This window comes from Cryptomeria japonica, chromosome 11 (assembly GCF_030272615.1).
Source record: "Cryptomeria japonica chromosome 11, Sugi_1.0, whole genome shotgun sequence".
In the NCBI taxonomy this organism is placed as follows: Eukaryota; Viridiplantae; Streptophyta; class Pinopsida; order Cupressales; family Cupressaceae; genus Cryptomeria; species Cryptomeria japonica.
Window position 1 is genome coordinate 43,783,073 of NC_081415.1, and position 27,686 is coordinate 43,810,758.

Genomic DNA, 27,686 nt, shown 5'->3' on the forward strand with positions numbered 1-27,686 from the left:
AGTAAATACCTACGCATACTTTTTTTATATTTAACAATCTGCATCCAATTATTGTAATTGTAACAAGGTCCAACAAACTCCATCAATTCAACAACTCTATTGTAACAGACCTTTATGTCATCCATGGAAAATATGTTGGCATATGGACACTCCAATGAGACATTTTATGTGATTGAAGGTTTTGTCATGGATGGCAACCTTGCAATCCTATGGCACCGATAAGACATCATATTGGCAAAGCATTACACAAGCAAGACAGTGCACTGGCATCAACAAGATCACTCTACACCAGCACCGACACAGAAGAAAAGATGTATACCAACATAGAGGCCGACAAGATTTTTGATATGTAATATTTTGTTTATTATTATAAGCCGACTTGGCAAATTGTAAAATGACTCTTGTATATAAAGGAGATCATTGTAGACATTTAGAAAGGTAATGTAGCAAGCATAAAGAAAATTATTAGGCAGACCTAATGTGCGAATTATAGGTCAAGGGTATATGTAAAGAACAGAGCAAGAACGAGTACTGAATCTGGCATTGGAGATGCTATTGTAAAGCAGTACAAGTCATTGGATTAGTATAATCCTTATTGTAAGTCAGTGTGACTTCTCATTGAGCAGTAAGCTCTAGGTAGTTGGCCTTCCTGCATGTGCAGGCCCCTATTGTAAGTAATATTCTCTTATTGGCCAGTGAGTGAATATTGTGGGTCACAAATCCCACTAAGGTTTTTCCCACACTGGGTTTCCTCGTTAAACATCTTGTGCTATGGTGTTCTTTTCATGTGGATGTTTCTTATTCTGTTTATTGCATTAATTCTTGCATACTGGTATATTATTATTTTATGTTCTGCATTTTTTAACTTAAGAAATTCCTATCACCGGTCAGATACTGATTCACCCCCCCCTCTCAGTATCTGTGGGAATCCTAACAATTGGTATTAGAGCTTGGTCCTCTATTTTTAGAAGCCTAACAACTTGAGGAAGATCTTGACACTAGTAAAGATGGAAAATCTGGTGAAGCAACTTGAAGGAGCTCTTACTGACTATGATGCAGAGAAGTTGAAAAATATCAAATTAGAAGATGATTTAAGAGAAGCTCAGGATATCATTCAGGCACTTCAAGAAAATCTTACTATTGCAAGAAATAAGAGAAGAGAACTTTGTGAAAAATTGCAAAATGAGAATGATGAAAAGGAATCACTTAATGATATGATAAGCAAGCTGAAACAAGAGATCATGACAACAAAAAATGAAATGCAGGATATAACTATGAGATTTTGCAAAGAGATTGAGGATAGGAAGAAGAATGAAGAAGAATTGACCAAAAGACTAAGTGATGCAGCAAATGAGAACACAAGACTTAGCTATGAAAATGACATGTTGAAGACAGATCTGATGCATACTCAGAATGACTCAAATGAACTGATGAGACAAAAAGAAATCTTGGAAAGGGAATTGGAAACTGCAGATCAACATAAAAAAAAATTCAAGAAAAGCTCAGAAGAACTTGGTACCTTATTGAAGAATCAAAAACCTAAAGGTGACACTTCTGGAATTGGCTTTGAAGTTGGTGAAAGCTCTGGTACTGCAAATACTCAGGATCACAGCAAACCGGTAAGAACACCTAATACTTATAAACTCAATGGAAAATGCTTTAACTGTAATAAGTATGGTCATAGGGAAAATGAATGTAGATCTAAGAATTATCAGAATATCAATACACCCACCGGTCAATGTTCAAAATGCAACAAAGTTGGTCATAACTCTGAAAATTGCAGAATGAATGTGAGATGTTATGTTTGTGGAAGATTTGGACATTTATCTAATCAATGTAGAACACAAATCGGCATAGGTTATGGGAAAGCTATTTAGAAAAATAATGTAACTTGTTATGCATGTAACAAGGTTGGGCATATTGCCAAATTTTGTAGAAGTAAAGGTACACCGGTAGACAAAAAAAGTGCTAGCTTGAAAGGTAAAGAAAAGGTTGAAGAGGTTAAGCAATAATTCTCAAAGCAATGGATTAGAAAAGCTGATCTAAATATTGGGAATACTCCTCCACTAGTAGAACCAACAAATGCTTCACCGGCATGATAGAGTGATGCTTCATCGACAGGACAGAGAAGTGCTCCACTGGTAGGAAGTTCTTCATCTAATTGAAGAAAATTTCCTTGAGGGTTTGGCAATCTAATGACACATGTGCTATTATTCCCTCGGTTAGAAATAAGAAGTTGAAAATTACTTATTACCAACATGCAATTAATGTGGTAGATGGCAAAAAGACATTATAAAAATAAGGTTTTGGCTCCATTTCATTTCACCGTGATTTCAAACTTTCAGAGAGCGCGAAGATTTTGTGCTAAGGCATTTCGAGCAAGAAGCAAGCACACTCCAAGAATTCATTCATCCAAGACAAAAAAAAAGGTCTTTAATCATGGGATCCACCTCTGCAATTGAATACATAGAAAACCCTACTATTGTGGAAGTAATTAAAAGACCTAGGCCCGTATTTCAATTAGTCCCTGAGATAGCAAAGAAGGATGATACCTTAGGTGCATTTTCTCATATCCCTAAAGGTGTTGTATATGCTAAAGACCCTAGAATGTACATCCACTGCAACATTGAAGAGTTAGGAGATGAGGAAATCAAAACCATGTATAAAACCAAGATATGTGATGATACCGGCAATGTTAAAGCTAAACACAAGGTTATTGAAACCCTAGGATTCACAGAAATCCTTAGCATTCCTGAATTTCCTAAGGATGTGATTAGGATAATGTTAAGTAGAGTTCATGGAGAATTTTTATAGTTAGATACAATTCATAAGATCACCAAGGAAGCGGTAAAAGCTGTCACATGGTTACCGACCATCGGTAAGAGACCAGACAAAAACAAGAAGGTTTCCAATGATTTAGTCATAGACCTAATAGGTGCAACATTTGATAAGATATCTCTAAGGGTTAACGATGTAAAAGATATCAATGTGAGATTCATAAGTATGATATTAGGTTACAAAGCCACTCATGCTAATAGACTTAACTCAGTTTCAAGTTTATGCATTAAGAGTGCGTATAATATGGTGACAGACAATGCAAAAATTGACATATGTGAATGGTTAAAAGATGAACTGATAGACAACCTTGGGAAGATAAAGAAGGATAAGAAAGGAACTTTCAGATTTGGAAATCTGTTAGTATGCCTAATGCTTCATATAACAAAACAGGTTCTCAGTATAGGATATAAAGAACTAGGATATGACATATCGGTAGGAACGCAATTGACAAAACTATTTAATACCATGGGTGAGAACAAGGAAAACAACATTCATGACTTTTTTCAAGCATCGAAGACAAAAATGAAGAAAACAATAAGGTTATCTCAGAAAATTGTAGACAAATACAAAGATGATATATGCTTTGTTATTAAGAAAGATGAAATATGGATGGAAGTGGTCATCCCAAGGACAATCTGGGTAACCAAAATGGGCTATGAGACAGATGACCACATAGTTGAAACTTATGTTAAAGCACTTCTGGAATTCCCCAAAGAACCTAAGGAAGAAGTATTTGGTAGTGTTGAAACCATAGAAAGCCAAATACAGTCTAAGAAAAGAGTAAAGAAGGTAGAGGCATTTGTGAGGAAAGGATCCAGACAAGCAAAAGCCATTAAGGAAGATGTATTAAAGAAAACCGGCATAACAGAAGATGAGTTGGCAGCCCCTCAACCTAAAGCTCATCTATCACCGGTAGGTACTTCTTCGGAAGGTGACATGCTAGTAACTTTTAAAAGAGTTGTTAGGAAAACAGATCCCTCATCGGCAACCACTACTTCACCTAGAAGGACAAGGTAGAAGCAACAAGCAGTGAGATCTTCGGTTAGAAAGGTCACACCTAAGAAGAAGCTAACCCCTAAGAAAAAGAAAAAGACAAAAACTGACTTGGCACCTCTAGACATATTGCTAAATGAGATCACAAAGGAAGGAAATTTGAAAAACATAGAGAAAATTTATGACACTCTATCTGCTGATGAGAAAGGGCAAGTTGAGGAAAGTGTAATACTGCATATGGACATGTACAAATAGTTTTTGATGGAAGTAGTCAATGAAATTCCTTATGATTTGTACAAAAAAATTGAGGCCAGAAGGCAAGTAGTGATTGAATTAGACAAAAAAATAAAAATAGAAAAACTACTTGTTGTATATCCGGTAAAATCTCCAAAGGAAAATGATGATTTGATTGCTCAGGCAAACCGGACAGTATTCTCTACTGCACACCGGCATATTTCACTAATGGCAGGAAGAGTTACTAAAGTTACAGAAGAAATAGAAGATGGTTGGGACATATTCCTGGTTGAAAAGGAAAAACAAGAAGAATATAGGAACCCTAAGCCTATTAAAGTATATCAGAAGGATAAGGACAAAGGGAAAGGCAAAGTTGGTGGACCTCCAAGCATAAAGGTTAAAGACAACCTACCCCCACCTGTGAAAATTACAACCACTGAAGACCAATTGGCAGCTGAAAGTATGGATGTAGAGGATGGCAATCCAAATCCTAAAGTCCTATACACTATAAATGTTGATACCCAAAAGATCAACATAACAGTTGATAAAGATACAACTGACAAGTTAGATATGGCTAAAGAGCCTCCGGTAACAGGAGATACAGAGAAACCGGCAGAGGATACAGGGAAAAAGATAGGATCTGAGGCACAAACAGAGAAACCAATAGAGCTAAAGGCTCTAAAACATGCTCACAAGGAAACAGTGCCACCGGTAAGCAGTGAAGTAGGGAAACCAGTGCTAAAAGAAATGCAAACACAAATTGACCTACCAGAGGTCAATACAATCATGGTTATTTCCACTGGCACTCAGACTCTTGGATCATCATCAACATTCAAGTCAACAAATGTGACTGAGGTATTACTTGAATCCATTAAAAAAATAACTGACTGTAGTTCACAGGCTTATAAAGCAATAGATGATTCAATACCAATTTTGAAGATAATTGCTCCTGATTGTAATATAGATAATAAAGATTCTTTAGGACAACTGGATACATTATGTAAATACATTTCTGGAAATATTGAGAAAATAAAGGAAGAATCAGTAAAGGACATGGTAGGAAAGGAGAAACAGAAATTTTTTGATGAAGAAATAAAGAAGTGTAACAGAGACTTTGACACACTTCTACCAGAACTATGTAGTTTGTTGAAAGAGTATAAAAATCTATATAAAGATACATGTCAAACAAACTTCTTGACTGTAGATATTGACAAGAAAATAAGCAAGACACGGGATGAGATAAATAAACTTGCAGACAATTTTGTCAACTCACCGGATTCATTATCTGTTTTTGAAGAGAAGTTAGCAAATTTTGAGGAAGAATTGCTTAAACAGGAGAGAGAGAAAGAAAGAATAATAAACAAGGCAAAACACTTGAGATCTAAACTAAGTCCAAGATTGGACTATTTAGCATCTCTGTGGAAGAAAAGCTCAGAGGAATTAGCACAGGGAAGAAAAACACTGGCAAAGCATTTGTAGCATCTCACCGGTATTGTGAAGAGGACTAAAACAACAATAAAAGATAGCAAAAAGTTTATGGATAGTATAAACTTAATTTTGGGCGATCTTTTTTAGATAATAACTACCCAACTACAGGGTTGAGGATATGGACAGATGTAACTACAAACTCTACTAACATCTTGACAACCTTTGTCATTGATGCCAAAGGGCAAGTAGTAGGATGAGAAAGTTCAAAAGACAGGAATCATATGTTCAGGGGGAGCCCTTCATATTTTTGGTAAACATTTTTTGGTAAATTTTTGGACTACACATTTTGGACACTTTTTGAAATTTCTCATGAGTGTTGCCATCAATGCCAAAGGGGGAGATTGTTGGCATATGGACACTCCAATGAGACATTGTATGTGATTGAAGGTTTTGTCATGGATGGCAACCTTGCAATCCTATGGCACTGGCAAGACATCATACCGACAAAGCATTACACAGGCAAGACAGTGCACCGGCATCAACAAGATCACTCTACACCGGCACCGGCACAAAAGAAAAGATGTATACCGGCATAGATGCCGATAGGATTTTTGATATGTAATATTTTGTTTATTATTGTAAGCCGACTTGGCAAATTGTAAAATGACTCTTGTATATAAAGGAGATCATTGTAGACATTTAGAGAGGTAATGTAGCAAGCATAAAGAAAATGATTAGGTAGACCTAATGTGTGAATTATAGGTCAAGGGTATATGTAAAGAATAGAGAAAGAACCGGTACTGAATCTGGCATTGGAGATGCTATTGTAAAGTAGTACAAGTCATTGGATAAGTATAATCCTTATTGTAAGTCAGTGTGACTTCTCATTGAGCAGTGAGCTCTAGGCAGTTGGCCTTCCTGCATGTGCAGGCCCCTATTGTAAGTAATATTCTCTTATTGGCCAGTGAGTGAATATTGTGGGTCACAAATCCCATCGAGGTTTTTCCCACACCGGGTTTCCTCGTTAAACATCTTGTGTTATGATGTTCTTTTCATGTGGATGTTTCTGATTCTGTTTATTGCATTAATTCTTGCATACCGGTATATTGTTATTTTATGTTCTGCATGTTTTAACTTAAGAAATTTCTATCACCGGTCAGATACTGATTCACCCCCCCCTCTCAGTATCTGTGGGAATCCTAACAAAATAAGCCTAAACCATGTAACGACGAAGGTGCTATGCGATATATCCTATCGTTAACACAAAAATTGGTGTTTATTGGAGGAAGTTCCTTGGGCACCCATTGTTTCTGTAGATGTTTGTACCTCAGTGGCACCTCAATGTCGCCTTTGGTCTCATCATCATAAGAACATGACCCCCCTTGATCAAGGAAAAAATACATGCATTTATTAAATTTTCTTCTAATCTTTTGACCTCTTGTTAATCTCCCTATTGTAGACCTACTACATGTGTCACTTTCATTTTCTATTCCCGCATTTTCCTCACTCGACGAAGACAGGTCTACCTATTTGGGGGTACCTGCACTTCATGAAATGAGAGAGTTAATTGGTAATTTGAGAGAAATTTTGCAAATGAGGGTAATGTTGATGAAAAAGTCAGCCCTAAAGTTGATTTTGGGATTAAAATTGGAATAAGTCCAACCAGGGCCTCAGGTGTTGATAACTGTATTAGATTTGCTGCTAATGTCGAGGTTTGAAAAACTGAGGAAGTTTGTTTTCCAAGTAATTTTAAAAAAACAAACTATTTCTATAGGGTGTATTGACTAGTTATACTTGTCCATCAATGAGACTGTGCATGATCCTCGTCAAAGGGGTTCAGGGTCCTGTACAATGTAATTAAATTATCTTATGTTAGATAAAAATTACATAGTACACAACATGAACAACATGAACTTTGTAGAAAAAAAGAGTATTAAATGATAAAAAGATGTTGTCATCAAAATCATTGTAAATTTTTTAATTCCTTACCTTTACTTTATGTACACTATGCAGGATCCTCAACTAAATGGTTGATGATGTCTATAGTCAACGACCTGTTCCCACCAAGGGTGACAACATCACACAGGGACTATACCTAAAATCAACACCATCAATTGAGCATCATAAGCATTACTACATTTGTAAGTTGATAAACAATAAATACATACGTATCATAAGCATCAGAAGCATCACATGATGTGTCATCATATATGTAATTGAGCATAACAATTAGCATCACATATGTGTCATCATAAACATTTAATCCATCACATATGTATCATAAATCACCATCCATCACATAGGTAATAAATAATCCATGCTCTATAAATAAGTACAAAGTTCAAAAAATGTCACATGCATCATTATAAACATGTGATCCATCACATATGCATTTTAAATCAACATCCATCACATAGCTAATAAAAAATCCAATTTCCATAAATAAACACAATTTAAAAAATGTCACATAAATAGTCACTCTCCCTATCTCCATCTCCATATTAAAAGGTGCATCATGAATTAAGTATGTAATGGCATTAGAATTCAAAGCATAATGAATTAATTATGTAAAAAAAATTCTATCAAGAAGTCAATATTAAATAGATAATATACTAATTGCATACTTCATAAATTTCATTCTTCATCATCATGAACATCAAGGTCATCATCGCCATCGCCATCATCATCATCATCATCATCATCATCATCATCATCATCATCATCATCATCATCATCATCATCGTCATCAACGTCTTCGCCATCATCATCACCATCACCATCACCATCACCACCGTCACTGTCACCATCACCGTCACCGTCACCGTCACTGTCACCATCACCGTCATCGTCACCATCACCATCACCATCACCATCACCGTCACCATCACCATCACCATCACCATCACCATCATCATCATCTTCTTCTTCTTCTTCTTCATCATCATCATCATCATTAAGAAACTATCAATCATGATCATCATCCACTTCATCTTCTACTTCTTCGGTATCTTCTTCTTCCATCACATTATACTTTATCGGCCTTCCTCTTGGATCATGTCTAACAACAAATGACCAACCCGGTTTATGTGGAACCTCTGAGTAAAATACTTGCTCACATTGGCTTGGAAGAACATAGGGCTCATCCTCAACTAGTTCAAATGACCTTGTATTTAGCATTATAAAACCATTATCATGTTCAATAATAGTTCTATCAGGATCATTTTTATTCAATCGTATCCTTTACCATTTGACGACGAACAAAACTAATTTGAAGGAATTAAAGTCACACTCAAGTATATCATCCAAAATGCCATAGTATCAATTTTGAGACTCTTGAGGATGTATGTCATTTCTTGATGAAATATTTGTCACCTCAAAGACTGCAGTGATGACAAAATCATAAGTTTTCTTCATATCATCTAACTTTTTTATACGAAATTTATGACCATTGCAGCATATAGCATTGTGGTGTTTGACCTGCGATATGTCAAACATGTAAAATTTATTGTATTGTGACTTGATAAATGTATGGGTGATTAATAAATTTATACGTACCTGTTTATCTCTTAAACCATATGCTAAATCAATTTCCCTTTGCGTAACATTGGAATCTCCATTACGATGTGCTTCTTTAACCAATGAAGCCACACCTACCCATGTTAACGTGCATCTAGAATGTTGACAATGTTCAATCCATACCGTCATCCAATCAAGATTGTTTGCAATATACAAATGTAGTGCATCCCACTCTCGACCAATTGTACAAAAAATAAATAGACGTCTTACAATCGATTTATTTTGAAGATTAAGAATTAATTAACTACAATAACATCTTATAATTACCTCTCACTTTCCTCAATCTACCTTTCCCCATCAAGTACTCCCCTTCGAATTTGTTAATGGTGTTGGGATCCCAAATGCGATCCATGTGGATCTTTGCTGCAAACTTAGGAAGATATTCAGAAATATACACCATAGTTGGGTATACCATATATCCCTCCACCATAGAACCCTTAGGATGTGCTCTTTGTCGAACCAAAGCCTTCAAAAATTTCAACTGCCTCTCAACCATCCACATTGACCTAGTGTGTACAAGTCCACACAATTCAATCTCCTCAAGTTGGTGTATGAGGTAGTGTTCTTGTGCATTGAAAAAAGCTGGAGGTAGACACTTTTGCATTTCACACATTAAATGAGGAATTTTCTCTTCCAATATTTTATATCGTCTTTATGGATTTCTTTACATGACAACCACCTACAAGGTATTCAAGATGCACAAAAATATATTACATAACAAGTAAAACAAATCGCAAATATAATATCTATACAACGAACTGAACAAATATCACTACTTACCTCATGTATTTTCCAAGATCATATATGACTTGCTTGACATTATTGTCGAAGTCGTCTAGGAGAGATAGAGGTAGAACGTACTGCAACAATTATAAAATTATCTTTTCATTTTTTTGTAACATAATACAATGAAAAGTACACGTATGCGTAGTACTTAAATACATACTAAAAACACAAGAACATGAATTACCTTAATGAAGGTATGCCAATCATGTGTTTTCATCCCTGGCCCAAATTCACTTTTCTTTGATATGAGATTGTTTATGTTCGCAACAAATCCTGTGGGAAATCAAATTTTTTGTATGACTTCTTTTATAGCATTGCTTTGCTAGTCCGTTAATAACCAAGGAAGCTCACTTATATTAATCTAGTCTCCATGGCTATTTGATTGAATGAAATTTATCATTGCATGATTGGAATCCTGAATGTCACTACATATTTTGACAATTTTTTCTTTGTCATGCCTTCCATCCAATATTTTCCATACCGTCTCTGTTATATTCTTTCCAATATGCATACTATCAAACAAATGAACAATTTGGAACTGCTCGTAGTAGGGCAACCTACTAAATTGTCGGGGATAACTTTTTAGTCCCTTAGGAAGGTGGTCATTTATGCCTTCACGACCTTCATGATCATCAATCACATCATCAGTAAACAAAATAAAATAGAAAAGATGTTTTATGACAAACTAATTGATGGAATGGCATTACCTTGACAATTAATTTTATTATATTCCAACTTCCACAGGTGAGGTGTCATTCTTTCTGGCTTTGATGTATTCTCTTCTTTCCCATTGAAAATATGTTTTTCAGTATTTCGATACTTATGATTTTTGTGGAGAAAGTGCCTATACTCATCAAACACCCACTTTCCTAAACTTTTTGAATGACAAGATTTCATCTTTGGACCACAAATAGGACATGCAAATTTTCCCTTTGTTTGAAGACCTACAAGATAATGTATAATTGGATTAAATATGATAATTTTTTGAGTTATAATGTTCATGCACAACTTAAACACTATAACATACCACAAAAATGTGTTATCCCCGGGGCATCGTGTATTGTCCATAGAAGCATCGCATGGAATTGAAATTGTCTTTGTCCTATTGGTCTAGAGACGTCATACATAGTGACACCATTCTGTAACTCCAGCAACTCGTTGATAAGAGGCTCGATATATACATTCATATCTTTAACTTAGTACTTACCTAATCAAATGAACAAAAACATTACATAATTATTATGACCATTTTACTGCAATATTTATAATAAATTTAGATGACTATATTTAAATGATAAAATACCTGGAACAATCATTGCCAACATTATGTGCTCCCTCTTTATTGACATTCATGGAGGAATGTTATTGTTGATAACAAAAATAGGCCACACTGAGTAAACAGATCTCATCTCTGCAAATGGATTGACACCGTTCGTTGCCAATGAAAGCCTGAGATTACGATGTTCTTCTTTAAAGTGTGGCCACTTTTCCTCTATGTCCATAAATGTTGAACCATCCATAGGCATTCGAATAATGTCATCTCAACTTCTATTGTGTCCATGGTAATCCATAAATTGTGCCAAGCTAGTGTCCATGGTAATCCATAAATTGTGCCAAGCTAGTGCACATGAATAATCGTTGCATACATGGAATAATGAGAATATAGCAAAGAACCTTGTGAGGAACCCTTTTTGTTATTTGATTTGTTCGATATCTACTGATATGACATTCAGGGCATTCAGTTTGAAATTCATGTTGTTTGTGATATATAATATGATCATTGGGACAAGCATCTATTGCTTGATACTCCATTCCAATATCTTTGATAACGACAGATAATTCTCGGTATGACCGAGGTAGAATATTTGATGGTGGTAACAAAAACTCACCTATCAATCTACAACAAAAAAATATAATTTGTTAATATAAAGAATATTAATGGTACAACATGATTCACATTTTATTATGACATATGTGACATACCTTAACATACGTGACATTGTTATGTTGGATAAACCATTCATAACCTTCAAGTTCACCAACAACAATACAATGGAGAGTAGAGTTGCCTGTGAGCCTTCATAAAGGGCCTTAGATGCCTTTTCAAGTAGAGGGACATCATGAACAATATCAAGGTCATCTTCATCTTCATGATCAACTGCGCGAGTACTAAATGAGTCATGGATCAATGTATTTGTACCATCATCTTCAATTGTATTTTCTGGCTCATGATCATCATCTTCCATGGGATCATTATCTTCAGCTTTGATATTTACACCTCCATGTTCGTCCACTTTGAAAACCATATTCTCAGGGTTGTGTTGATCCATACCATGTGCTCTAGGGTGCTCGACCTATATAAAATTGATAAATATAAATAAACCGTGATCATGATATCATCATGATGTGATTTATTATGTATATAAATTATTAAAACAATACAATGAAAAACTTACCAATGGATGATAATCATGTCCACCTTCAATGTGACCATCCAGCCTACAATGTTTCTTTGTTGTTTTGATTAGAAGTCTTCTAGTATTTAACCCCTTACAATTTTTGCATGGACAATAACATTTTCCATCACCTTTTCTTTTCAAATTAGACCACAATATAGCAATTGTCTCCTTATTTTGTTGTTTGTTGATATTGTCTAACATGGTATTTCTTCACAGGCAAGAAAATTGGGCTATAGAACTAGTTATATAGAAGTTGAAATGTTAGTTATGAAATCACGTTTTAGTATAATATGCTGAATCAAATTACTTGAAAATAGAAATTATCATCAGTGAACCAAAACCATCTAACTCTTCTTTTTCATCTCAAAACATATCTAATGGCTTTGTGGTATGCAATCCTTGTATAAGATATTAAGTTGACTGATGTCTAATTGGGGTAATCTATGAGTGTGTAATGTGAATTTAGTATCCTAAACATTGGAGAGACCTTATCTGACTTGCCTAATCAATGTGGTTGTTGTCCTAATATGAAATACTGAGTTCTACCCTTGCCTCTGCATCAAACTTCTCACATCATGTTTCTTCAACAAAACACACTAATATGAATTGAGCCAACACCATGAGGATAGGGTCAAGTATCAATATGGTAACTAATCATAATACGTGAAGATGGGGTTCACACGTAAGTGTTGGCTCTCAACAATGCCACACTTCCAAAATTGTCAATCTCAAGACTTGTCCTATTGGGTGAGCACTTATTGATGGCCACAAGGCCAAATCAATGTATGTAGGCTAGGAGGACCCTACAAAAGTTCTATGAACACTCGCTTGGTATTACAATAGAAAGAGCCTTCCTCTATAACTTTGTATGCAACGCACAAATCAATATTGGTAATAATTGTTATGATGGATGGTCTATTAGGACGGTAAATAAAATTCTTATTTTTTTTCCACCTTTTGAAACTACAACAAGGTATTTGTGGTGCAGGTGCACCAAGGCAAACAAATTCAAATTTCAAGACCTTTGAGACCAAGGAGGAGTTTCCAACATCAAAAAAATTCAATAAAATCAATCATGAGATCCTAAAGCCAATAATGGCTTTTGAAACTAAAAAAATGCAAAAGTTGTCAAATTGTCCTGAAAGTTGTAAAATGGACGTGGGAGATTGGAGAAACCCTAGATTTTAGGGATTTTTGATGAAAATTTGGGCCTTTTTGGGTTAGGGGCCTCACAAACTGAAATTGATTATGGATTCCTTCATCATTTGATATTTAGAAAGACTGTTTTAAGGCTAGAAGTACCCAGAAGTAATATTTCTTGTAGTTGCTTTGTTAATCCACCGTTCTACACAGGTTGGCCTCAAATGCATTCATCAATCACATGAGGCATCCTGAATTGTTTGATTTATAGTGATGAATGCATTTGAGGCTGACCTAGATAGAGGTTTTGGTCAATCTAGATAAACAATCTAGAGTGTAGCAGTTGACAGGGGTCTTCAACATTATCAATGTCAAGATACTAGGGCTGTATGGAATAGGTAGTTCTCATCATCATAAGGAAATCAATAGATTTCTTGGCCCTCTTTTCATGGGATTGTGGAAATTTAAGGATGACAAGAGCTATGCATTCAGGCTTTTAATCCTGATTAACAAGACAATCTAACAATGTTGATAACTCATTCAAAGATTTATCTATTCTATCAAATGTACTGATGACAAAGATATGTTGTAGTTTAGATGGCTAGACATAGTTGGATACAGTTTGAATATCATCTCTTGGTTTTTGTAAATTATTTAATATTTGTTCAAAGTAAGTTTTGAGTTGTCCTAAAGACAACTTGGTGTACTTCAAACTATTATGTTTAGCTACAACAATATTACCAATCTTCTATACATTGTTATGGATAACAACAACTGAATCTTTCAAAGATAATTTTTTTGTACAAAAATCATCTATATCATGTTGTAGATGCTCACAGAATCTTGAAATACAATTTCTTTATTTGAATTCATTAGATGTCTCTTTCTCTCTAGCAATGTTGGGCTGGAAAGCGTATTGGAATAGGGAAACTATCTCATGTTTTAACTTAAAACTTCCTCTTATAGGAGGCCATCTTCCATTATTGAAATAGGATTCTTTTTGTTCCTTATACCATTGAAGATTTTATACTCTTGGTAAAGTATAAACCATGATACAAAATACATGATATTTAACAATCTTATTTCGCTTATCTTTTTCATGGGGGCTTCAAGTTAACTAGGCAATTTATTATATCATGTGCATTCATATTGGGGAGGGGGGGGGGGGGGGGGAGGTTTAATTTGAGCTATGAAAAAATACAATATTTGGTGAAAATAGGGGCTTTTAATTCAAGCTATGTATTGGGAAGGGGTGACAAAAAAAGAGTCAAGGGCAATATTTTTTGAAAATAGGGGGATTCTATAGTATGCTATAAATGCACGTGATATAACCCGGGTTCACTAAGTGAAACCCCCATGATCTTTTATTGGAGTAGAATTTGTTATATTCTAGAAAGGGTCTTGTCCTTTGTTGATGGAATATTCATCTACCTCAAGAAATAACTGTTCTTTTCTCCAACAAGAAGTGGAGCTAAATGAAGATCTAGCACCATGAAATGAATCCTCAAAAGGATTACTATAGTTAGTTTTGGTAGATAATGATCTGGGTAAAATACTAATGTGGCTTTAGGAAACATTATGTACTAGCTTAGCATACTCTAACAACTTTGGTGCGACATGCTACATCCAATTAAGTCTCCATCGATATCTCTATTGTGTTTATGTAACCTTTTTGGAGTTAAACTTTTGCGTTAAGAGTTCTAACATAAGGCCAACTATCTAGGAATGTAAGGATTATTGGTATTCATCATGGAATATAGGATTTGTATTTGGACTATGACATATTTGAATTTTCCAAACATATTCAACCCATAAAGAGAACTAACACCCCCCCCCCCCCCCCTCCAAGAAATTTAAAGAACCATACTTAACTTTTGCATGAGCTTTGTCTCTTTCATGAGCAGTAAGATTTTGGGAAAAGGTAAAACACATAGAGTTTTTGGTCAATCTAGATAGACTAGAAAATTGACAAGCATTATTATAGTCAACTTGATGATAGTCATAAAGTGCAAGATATGATACAAGTCTAAATTTTTAGGAATACATGACCGTTTTGTGACTTGAATAGCACCAAAATGCACAAAATTAACATCCTTGTGTCTCCTAATATATTCAATCTCTTCAGGAGAGAATGTAGATAACATTTTGGTCTGGAAAGTTTGTTGAGGGTCATATTCTAAAGTTAACTCATTTGCTTTCATTCTAGGAACAACAATGTGCTTAATGTAGACCTAGTAATAAATTTCTTTGATGGATTGGGATTCAATGTACTCTTTTTATACACAGATTTTACTTTCAATTGAGGAGATTTGTATGTACTTACTTGTCTTTCGATTGTATCCCTATTTCAAGAATTTCTTCTATCAACAAATCATTTGTTGTAAGTTGTACAAGTGGAAGCTTGAACATGCTTTCCATGCTAGCCTTGTTGATATGTTCAACACCATCTTGTGCAACAAATCTTTAGAGCTCCACTATTTCATTGAAGAGTGAGTAGTAGGGACAATCTAGGACACTTACAGGGGTTTTGCAAGAGAGATAAATAGACCTAAATATTATGACTTAATAATGATCAATAGGTAAATAGATAAGAAACTCTCAATATCAAAATGACTTTCTCAATTCTCTTTACTAGAAATGGATAGATCTGCTAATAATGGCTTTATGACTATATGTCAACTTTGATACCATTTCCAAGAAGAGCTAGAACTAATATGTGATATCTAGATTTATGATCTCTATAATATAACAATCCCATAATTATGTTTCCACACATCTATACGACAACACAAACATCATGCTAGTGTTCAGCCATAGCAATTGATATCCTAATTATAGAATGTGAAATATGCACATAACTATGAATAAAAATTAAGAAAAACAAAGAAAGATGCTTATTGCAAACATAAATGACTAATGGACAAGAATTGAATTCATTGTAGATAGTTTTGAATATCAAATTCACTTATTTGTGTGCATTTAGTAACTCATGTACTTGTGGCCAACCATTTATCTCTTTCATAAATTAAACATTTATTAATAACATTAAATGGCTGAGTAATTATCTTTTAGTTGAAATTGAAAATAAATATTTTATTCTAGGACAGCTCACACTATTCCCTATCATATTTTAGACTCTTGGTTTGTTAGTAGTGGTTTGATGTCTTTGAAGCTGATCATTACATTTCTTTAGTTCCTTTTTCTTCATAGATTTTTTGAACTGCTATTATTTTTCTTCATTTGAAATTCAGCTTTGTTCTATGAAAGAAGATATAGCACAAAATTGTGTATGAACACCTTCAAAAATAAAATGAAGTTGAAAAGTTTGATTGTCTCCTATCATATCTGCATCAAGGGAGGCTCCAGGCTTACCACTGGCAATGTCATTATGGTAGGCGTAGACTGAAAAACCCTACACCACTTATAGTCATAAAATGCCCTTGTCATTCACTACCCATCTAAATCTTACAAAATTATGTTGAGGGAGGCATTACACATTCTGCCGACTACACACAAACCACCTGTAGGCAATTCTACATTTTCGCAGACCTCTATTGTCAAGAACGCGCTTTCACAAGGGAAAAATGTCCACTCTTTCATCGCTCATAGGCGATTTGCCTTTGCTACACGCTTAACTTTTCATAATAAGCTTATTTACTTGTATGACAATTGCAGAAGTTTGGTGGATGCTAGAAAAATCTTTGACCGCATGAGAGAATGAGATGGTGTCTCATGGAATATGATTATTGCGGCATATAGAAGACATGGGTGTCCTCAAGAGGCAATTACACTGTTTCACCATATGCAACAAACCAGTTTCCAACCCAATCAAGTTATGTTTACCAGCGTACTCCAAGCTTGTGCCAAAATGGGAGCTTTGGAACAAGGTATGGACATCCATCAAAGCATAAAAGATAGAGGAATTTTGTCAGATGGGAGCTTTGGAACAGGGTATGGACATCCATCAAAGCATTAAAAACTAGGGCAATTCTGGCTTGAGATTGGATAATTAATATGAATACGAGATTGACCGATTTGCATTAAAAAATAGGGCAATTAACCACCACATGTCTCATTTCCTAACATCTTTTGCACAAAAAAGGAATCTCTCATACTCCAAGAGTTGCTTCCACAATCGGTCAATATCCCACAAGAATGCAGGCATAGCTAGCATGTATAAAAGCAAGCAAAAGTTGTAGAATCTCTTGAATGGTATATTTTTTGCAACATGAAATTAAGGTTTAGAATCTACCTCCTGCGCGAGATTGCAAGCAATGCCACAAATTCCTTCGACACGGGTTTGATGTTGTTGGGGGTTGAAGTCACCATGGATGCCTACGCGGGATTGCAATGCACAAATGAATTGCCCTCTTCCTTTTTTTAAAGTAATAGTCATTGTCATCGAAATTACGATGAACTAGAGCACCTTTTTGAAAAAAAGAAAATTTTCATTGCTAATGCCTTCTTCGTTGAAACCAAATGGTAAATTGTCGTCAGAATTATGACGAATTCGGGCATTTTTTCAAAAAAAAATCAAATTTGGCCACAATATACCTTCTCTGTCGGAAACCTTAGTCAGAAATCTAGTCCAAATCTATTAGTGGCAATGATATGAATTATCTTCAACCACAAGGTGTTCAACATGACTATATTCTAATAAGGATGAGGAAATGGGTGGTGAAGTATTGAGAGCAAGAGGCATAGCATCAATAGCAGGGACACCCTAAATTTCTGAAAATTCCTCAAGAGAAATTTCATCTATCAAGTTTGATATCACATGTGTCATTAATTCAATATTTGGAGTATCTAATGAGGATCCAACAATGGGAGGACTGCATTGAATCACATGGAAAGGTTGGCAATTAAACATCAAGTCGTGAATCAGGTTGACCTTTGCATTCTGTGATATATAGAGTTCCTGGAGTTGAGTATCTGAGTTTCCCACAGAAGTTAGACTCAAAAAAGAATTGGCTTTTTCTTATACAACCAATCAACTAGGGTTGAAGAGTAGTGGATCTTAAAAGATACTTTCTTGTATCTCCCCCCAAATTTTTGCAGAGAACTTAAACCAGAAATACTAGCTTGATAGTGAGGAGATTTGTTCAAATTGGAGGGCTTTGTTTTTTTTTTCTGCTAGAAGTAAAGCATTAGTCATAGAGCCCAAAAAGGATTGAGAAGGAATTAGAGAGAGAGGAGGAACATCTTGAAACTAAACACCCTGGAAAGGTCTTGCAATATTATCAACATTGTTCAGAGGTATGGAGCTCTTTGTTGAGCCAATTACACTTGCTGTCCCATTTGGTGTAGAAGGAGGAGATGGAGTAGATTGATAAAAGGAGCATTTATAGTAATCCGTCACAAAGTCCTTGCAAACCCTAATAGCATCAATGCCCGAACCTTGACACAGGGACTTAAAATGACCTAATTTATCTATACGGTTATGAATATCTCTAGTACCCTATATGCAAATGTCTTGATTCCATTTCCCTATGGAGGAAGTCATTATAATGGACTTGGAAAGTGGCTTTGTGAGGTTTAGCAATAAGAATACCCTGACAGTTAAATGGGCCAGTTCAAATGGGATAAGATCGTTCTTGATAAAAATACCCATTTGGTTAGCCAAAATTTCCACAATATCTAGATCATATTCAAGTGGGAGCCCCGGGAGAGTAATCCAAAAAGGCATGAAAAGAGGGGGAACTGACTCCAAGCTAAAATTTGGAACCCACGCCAAAGTGATAATACCAATACCCTTACAGAACCATCACTTATATCTATGAACATAATTTTTGTGTTCTTTAGAATTAAAAATGGCAATAAAAAAGAGGGACTGCTTATCCATCAAAAAAATATCCTTCAAGCCCAGCCAATTCTGTTAAGCCCAAAATGAAAGTTGCATAAAGGAAATAGTAGAATGAATTTTACCAATGAGGGTTGTGGCGCATAGAAGATCTATTTGAGGCTAAAATAAGGTGGTCCGACAAGACGATCTTATACACACCTTCAGATTTGCCTAATTTTACAGTATTAGCAGGAATCTTGTTCTTTGGCGAGACTGGAGCCTGACTACCCTCTTTAGCTGTATCATTTAGACATTTCCCATTACCTTCTGCATCTGATTTTTGTGCTTGTGGATTGGGAACTAATGTGCAAGGGGTTTTCTTTCTCCAACTTTGTGTAATCTATTTTGGTTTGAAGGGTGCTCCTTGGCGCAAGTTGTTTATTGGGAGATTGTTTGGGGTTGAAAGAAATTTGGGGTTTATCAACTGGGTATTGTTTGGCCAAGTCACATATGATAGAATATTAGTAGGATTAGCCTACAATTTGGATAGAGAATGATGTGAGAACGGTGGTGTCCCCTCACAAATGTCAAACGGGGGTTGTAGTGTTCGATCTAGCCGGCATGCAAACTAATGTCGTAGGAATCTTCTTTCTCTCCCCTTATCTTGAAGCTTGTCTGGAAACCGTTGGACTCCATCAAAAGAGAATCTATTCTCTGATATATCATCATGTAGCTACCACGTAACCCACCTAAATCCCACAAGTCCAGGTCCTAGTAACCTTGGTTGCATGTTTCACTGCATCACTCTGAGTTACTCAATGCTCAACTTCCTCTCACCATGCACGATCATGAAGAAGAATGCATGGTAATACTTTTAGCATCAATACTAGTCATGAAGCACTTGATGGTTCCCACCTCACATCCTCTTGCGATGGCCGCTTGCAGCCCCATCGCCGACCCTCGTAGCCTCTCGGCTTGAGGTTTAAGAGGATCGTGTTCGTAGAGGATTGCGTTCACAGAGCAAAGGAACCTGTAGTGAATTTTGGCTACCTATTTCTTCCCCAATTTTGCCGGCTAGAAGTCACCAACAAAATCTTCGTGAACTACTATCGCGTAATGCTTCCATGTTACAGTGACACCCCCTAATCATAGCCACTGTGGATATTCAAGACCAGTTAATCCCCACATATTCGAACACCCAAGCATAATGTAAGCCCAAGGTCACGACCCGGCTAGCAATGGTGGCTAGGGTTCATAGAGGATCACGTTCGCAGACTCCTCCTAACGACCCAACCAACAATGGTGGCTAGGGTTTGCAAGACCGCGTTCACAGAGTCGCATGATGCTTCCATGGCAGCTATGGTTCCACGTCCATGGCGGCTAGGGTTCGCCGACCATTATGTTGTTGGTATTTTTTAATTTATTATTATATATATTTGTATTATATTATTAATTTATGTTTTTTTATATTATATATAAATGTTTATTTATTTATATAAAGCTTTAAAATATTTAGATATAGAGTCAAAATTAATTGTTAAATATTTATCTGGTGGATGTGCAAAATAAATTTCATAAGAAATATACCAAATATATTATGTTAATCTACCTAAAAAATTTCCTTAAAACATTCATTCAAATAGTGGATCCCTGAAATCCGGTAATAAGATGTAAATTTTTCAAAACAATTAGATTGGAGAAAAATAATTTCTATCATTTAGAAACTTAAAAATCATGCATCTTGACTATATAATTTTTTTAAAAAAAATCAAAACAAAAATTTGTAGGTCTAATTGGTGGATAAATGATTGAATAATAACGAGTTAACAAAAATGAGAGCAATCGATTGCAATAGTAATAGCCTAATGACAAGTACTAATAATATTTATATACATGTGTATGTGTATGTGTATGTGTGTGTGTATATATGTGTGTGTGTGTGTGTGCATGCCTACGCACACGTGCATGTGCATGTATCATGTGTATATATGTGTATGTATGTATGTGTGTGTGTGTGTGTGTGTGTGTGTGTGTGTGTGTGTGTGTGTGTGTGTGTGTGTGTGTGTGTGTGTGTGTGTGTGTGTGTGTGTGTGTGTTTATGTATATATGTATGTATGTATATATGTATATAGATTATGAAGATATTGATACAAGGTAAGTAATAAAAATGAATGTAATAAAATTGGTAATGGAATAATATGTCTTCTACTACAATTTTTTTATGGATACTTTATAGTATATATAGACACATACATGTATGTATATACATATATCTCTCTGTGTGTGTGTGTGTGTGTACATACATATATAGATGCATATGTGTGTGTATATACATGTATATATATTTATATGTATGTGAATGTATATATGTGTGTATATATACATATATGTGTATGTGTGTGTATATACATGTATATATTTCAATGTTTGTGTATGTGTATGTATACATATATGGGTATATATATTTACACATACATATATTTGTATGTGTCTATATATACATGTATGTATGTATGTATGTATGTATGTATGTATGTATGTATGTATGTGTGTGTGTGTGTGTGTGTGTGTGTGTGTGCATGCACACACATGCATGTATCATGTGTATGTGTGTATATATGTATGTATGTATATGTTTGTGCATGTGTGTGTAGATAATAAAGATATCAATACATGATACATAATAAAAATGAATGAAATAATATGTCTTCTACTCTAATTTTTAAATGGATACTTTATAGTATATTACTTATCATATATTATAATGTATATGTATAACTAGTACACTTATTTAAAATGAAATTACAAATTATTCAATCATCAAACTTATTAAATGTATAGGATGTCATTATTCTCAATACAATAAAGCACTTGAATTAACATGTGTTCATTTTAAAAATTTGTAGTTTTGTAGGCATTTATTTGAATGCTTCAACCTTACGCTAAAATATTTAAAGGTAGAAAATTCACCTACTACTACAAAAAATTGTAATGCCCGCCAAAATACCCTAAAGAAATAATCTAAAATCTACTAACAAATGGAGACAAAAAAATTTCTAAAACTTTCGATACTCTATGTTAACATTAACATGCATCAATGCAACATTAACCATTTGCAAGATCACATAAACCAACATGTACATAATCATAAAACTATATTACACAAGCGGATTAAATCTTTCTAAATATCAACATATCTTCAAATATTCTCTTGCAAACACATCCATTCCCTAGGGTATCTTAATGTCACTACTTGACATCATAACACATAACACCTTTTCACCTAGAACATCATCACCTCTTATCATTCAACTTTTTATTTACATTCCATGCAACTAGGATAATATTAGTTCATATGCATAACTCATCAACACAACCATTACACTACTCATTAAGAATATTCTTCACATTCATATGTAAGATTATAATAGCAAATACTTATCACCTTCCAACTAGGATACCATGCTACTAACAATTTCAAGAATCATATTTAATACTATAAACATATCCCAAACATTCCATTAACATAGTATCTCAACCCCAACATAATGAAAATTTATGTAACATGAACCAAAGATTAATACATCATTTTATTACAAGATCATTGTTTCCATTTCATCAAGACCTAATACATAGGGGTACATAGAACAAGAACATAGTCTCTATTGCTACATCACATCCTAAATACTTAATATTATGAATTACATAAGTACATAATATTACTTCCTTTATCATAATGCATCTTAGATTTACTTAACCATTTCACTTAGTATTCAAGCAACCACCACTACCCTCTCCAATATTCACTTCATAGGACAACATAGCAAGTTTAAAGTGGAAAATTGAACCCTAGTGGCTCTCCACCTAGGAGAGAGAAAGGAAGTCACTAGGACAATTTTCTCTTGGAGGAACTTTATATTCAAAAGAGGGGCTTGAATCCACTAGATCCAAATCCAAGGGAAACAAGGATGTGAATTCCAAGTGAATTGCAAGGGTTGAAGTGTGATTTGCCTTCTTTTGTAAATGAGAAAGTTGACTTGTTGACTATGTAGGAAAGAGAGATAAAATGAGTGAAATGAGGAGCTACTAGTTCTAGATCACATTGTAACTTCGGATATGAGATATTTAGACTGATAAGGATCTGCACTGCAAATTTAGAGAAAATTCATTGGAACTATGTTGAAAGTGCACATGGTCTTCCGAAAAATCTGCAAAACAGAAAGGGCTTTCTGCCTCTCTAAATGGAGCCCAAATCTGAAAATACAGTTTTGCACCTACAACCTACACACATAAAAGAAGGGAAGAAGGGTTGTGGATAGGGGTTTGTCTCAGTCAAACCCCGGTTGAGGAATCAACCTTGAAGGAAAGTAATTGCAAATGCTTGAATGTAAACAATGGAAATGTATACCTTGTAGATCTGCAATTTGTTGATGATGATTGCTTTGCTTCTTGAATGAAATCACAAGTGTTGCATGAAATGGCATGTAACATGACAAAACCCTAACACACACATATTCTTGCAAATGAATGTTGTAAATGTTTCTCCAATGGATGAATGAAGAAGACACAGGAAGAAGAAGACATGATGGATGTTTGATGAAGACCTTTCACTTGAATTTTGCCTATCATATCTTTTGTGTATCTGCAAATGAGAAGACTAACTCCCTTTTATACATGCCTTAGAGAATTAATTCATCTCACCAAAGACCGACATCGGGGAAGTTTGAAATCCTGAAATGAAGATAGGACCTAGGGGACTTATCTTGGGGCCACCCTAAGAGGGGGGATAGGGTCCCAAGGCCATCTCAGGGCTTAAACAAAGAGAGGTTCAAGGTGAAAATGTAGAGAGAAGTCTCAGTTGGGAAGGAATATGTTGTCACCAAGGTGAGGACCTCAAATGTGGTTAAAATTGCTAGGGTCACAATTTTATGACACTACAACAAGATACCAACTCTCAATGCAAATGCAACACAAATGTATATGAGCTACTCCATTTCACATCCACATAGAACTCATATAGCTACATCACATAATAAAATCTAATAGAAATATCTCACCAATCATTTATCCAATTAATATCAATGATCCCCTAGTTACTCAAGTAAAGATCAATGCTACCTATTACATTCCTTCTATCATTCATTCTACAACATAATAGGATACTAAACCATCTCATAAATGCTATACAACTCAAATACATATAACCATTTTATTTCACATATATTTTGAATCTTATATTACATAATGTATAGTCGATACATCAAGGAATAATCCAAGTACTTTCTCTAGTCTCAACATCAAGTCCTAATACATTTTTTTTCAAATACATGGTAAAGCTTATACATAAATACATCATCTCTTATACATATAAAATTCATTTATAATACAATATCTTATCTTCCAAGAGAATAGGAATCAAATCTGAAGTATAGTCACATGAAGAATCTAATCCACACACGCTACACCAAGAAAAGTATCCCAATGGAAGAAGGCATTCAACCACCCGACCATGTGGAACCAATCAAGGAACCACCCCCTATGCTAGGAGATGATAAAGGTTCCAACATACAATCATGACCTAAGATGACACCTATCAACCAAAGGATACATCAAGACTCAACGAGGCTCCAACAAGAGATCACAACACAAAGTTGCAGGGTGGCTGCAAGAAGTTGAGTCCCACTTTTGGGCAAAAAGTGGAAGTGTTTCTCTGTTTTTCAACTTTTTTGTCAATTGATGTCAAAATTTGATGCACTTAGAGATTGAATCTCAAAAAACTTCAGTAATAGAAAATGTAGTGCTCAGAGTCTACTTTTCAAATGTGTAATTTATTTTAATACCCACATGGTAGAAATTGCTTTTTAGTAGGCATGTTTAAAAATTGGTTTTTCAAAAATGCCTATTTCAGGACCATACCACACGTGTATGGCCACCCTTTTTTTATGCAAATAAATGAATTTTTACAAATCCTTCTTGGAAACGATACCAAAGACACCAAATATTGATGAGAATATTTTTTCTTGTTTTTTTATTGAATATATTTTTTTTATTAATTTTTAACTGACAATAAAGTAAATTTTCAAAACATCGGGTGTACGACCACCATAATTCGATGAAAATTACATATTTTTCAATTTTCTTTTTTTTAATATTCAAAAGAATTGTATGTAGATCGATGTCATATAATTTATTTTTCTAAAATCCTAAAAACAAAAAAGTTATTAAAATTATACTGAACCTTGGTATTTTAGGTTTAGGTACTACTTTTGATTAATAAATAATACAAAAATAGTAAAAATAATCTTATCACTATGAAATTTACATTTCTGAAATCAGGACGCTAAAGACTCTAATGGGTTTTCATTTCATCAAAAATTTCAATCAAGAAGGCCATCAAAAAATTAGGCCAAGGTAGAAATGTGATGTCATTTTACCTTAGCCATTTTTTTTGGAGGTCCAAGCATAGACTTGGTGGGATCAAGCCTATCCCGAAGCAAAAAATAAGGCTAAGGGTCGTTTCCCACCCTTAATTTTAAAAAATGGGCGCTCATTTTTTAAATTCAAAAAATAGGCACTCGTTTGGCTTTGTACAGTTGAAAGCGAAACGGGCGCCTGTTTTTAAAAATGGGCACCTGATTCTAAAATGGGCACCCATTTCATTAAATAACAGGCGCCTATTTCTGAAAAGATCTGTTGGGCTAGAATCTGGCCCATAAGCACAAATCCCAATGAATAAATAATTTTTCAATCATTGTCTGATAGGTACGATCTGCAAAGAGAATGTTTTGATTAATCATTCTCTTTTTTTGTCTTTTTATTGATTTGGTAAGGGGATTGATTCAAATTCAAAATTTAGTGCAGCCATGGGATCAAATCAATACAGGAAGAGGCAAAGGAAGGTTTTGACAGCTGAGGAGATTGCAGCAAATTGGGAGGAGGCAATACGTCAACAAGAGAGAAGAGCAAGAATGAGATAAGGAGCTTCAAGTTCCACAATCATTTCAAAAGAGGAGACATCGATTTGACCATAAATGTTGACGAAGGAAACACAATACAACCATTTAATTCAGGTGCATCTTCTAATCCATTATTGGATACATGTATGTCTTCACAGCCCTATGTTTTTTCTCATGAAGAAATTGGTGATTTAGTAGATGCAGATTACTTACTAAATCAAACACCAATTGAAAATCAAACCCCAAATGTGTTAGGGTTCCCACAGATACTGAGAGGGGGGGGTGAATCAGTATCTGACCGGTAATGAAATTTTCTTAAAACTGAATATGCAGAATATAAAGTAACAGTATACCGGTATGCAAGAATTAATGCAAATAACAGAATCAAAAGCATCCACATGAAAAGAACACCATAACACAAGATGTTTAATGAGGAAACCCGGTGTGGGAAAAACCTCAGTGGGATTTGTGACCCACAATATTCACTTACTAGCCAATAAGAGAATATTACTTACAATAGGGGCCTACACATGCAGGAAGGCCAACTGCCTAGAGCTCACTGCTCAATAAGAAGTCACATTGACTTACAATGAGGATTTACACAAATCCAATATTCTATACTGCTTTACAATAGCATCTTCAATGCCAGATTCAATACCGATTCTTGCTTTGTTCTTTACATATACCCTTGACCTACAATTCGCACATTAGGTCTGCCTTATAATTTATTTATTTCTTTCTATCAATGATCTCTTTTATATACAAGAGTCATTTTACAATTTGCCAAGTCGGCTTACAATGATAAACAAAATATTACATATCAAAAATCCTGTCGGCCTCTGTGTCGGTATACATATTTCCTTCTGTGCCGGTGTACATCTTCTATGTCGGTGCTAGTGTAGATTGATTTTGTTGATGCCGAAGCACTATTTTGTTTGAGTAATGCTTTGTCGGTATAATGTCTTGTCGGTGCCATAGGATTGCAAGGTTGCTTGAGTAATGCTTTGCCAGTGCCATAGGATTGCAAGGTTGCCATCAATGACAAAACCTTCAATCACACACAATGTCTCATTGGAGTGTCCATATGCCAACAAAATGAAATTACAACTCAAGTTGAAACTGAAATTGAAATCCAAATTGAAACCCCAAATGAAACTAGATCTCAACTTGAAACTAAAATTGAAACTGAAATTGAAACTCCAAATGAAAATCAAATGAATGAAAATTTTGAAATTAAAAGTGATGTACTAGACAATCTTCCTAGCTTGGTTTCATGGAGACAGATTAGGACACATGAAAATATTTTGTTTAGAAATTTTTTTTATAATAACAAATTTGGGTTTCAATATCAATTAATGGTACAATTAATTAAAATGACTAAAATGCGAAAAGTGATGAAGAAGTTAGGCTTTTATGTCAAACCCAAGAAGAAGGATGAGTCTTTAAAACAAGTTGTATCAACTATTGCTAGCACCTTTGATACAATCGGAAAGA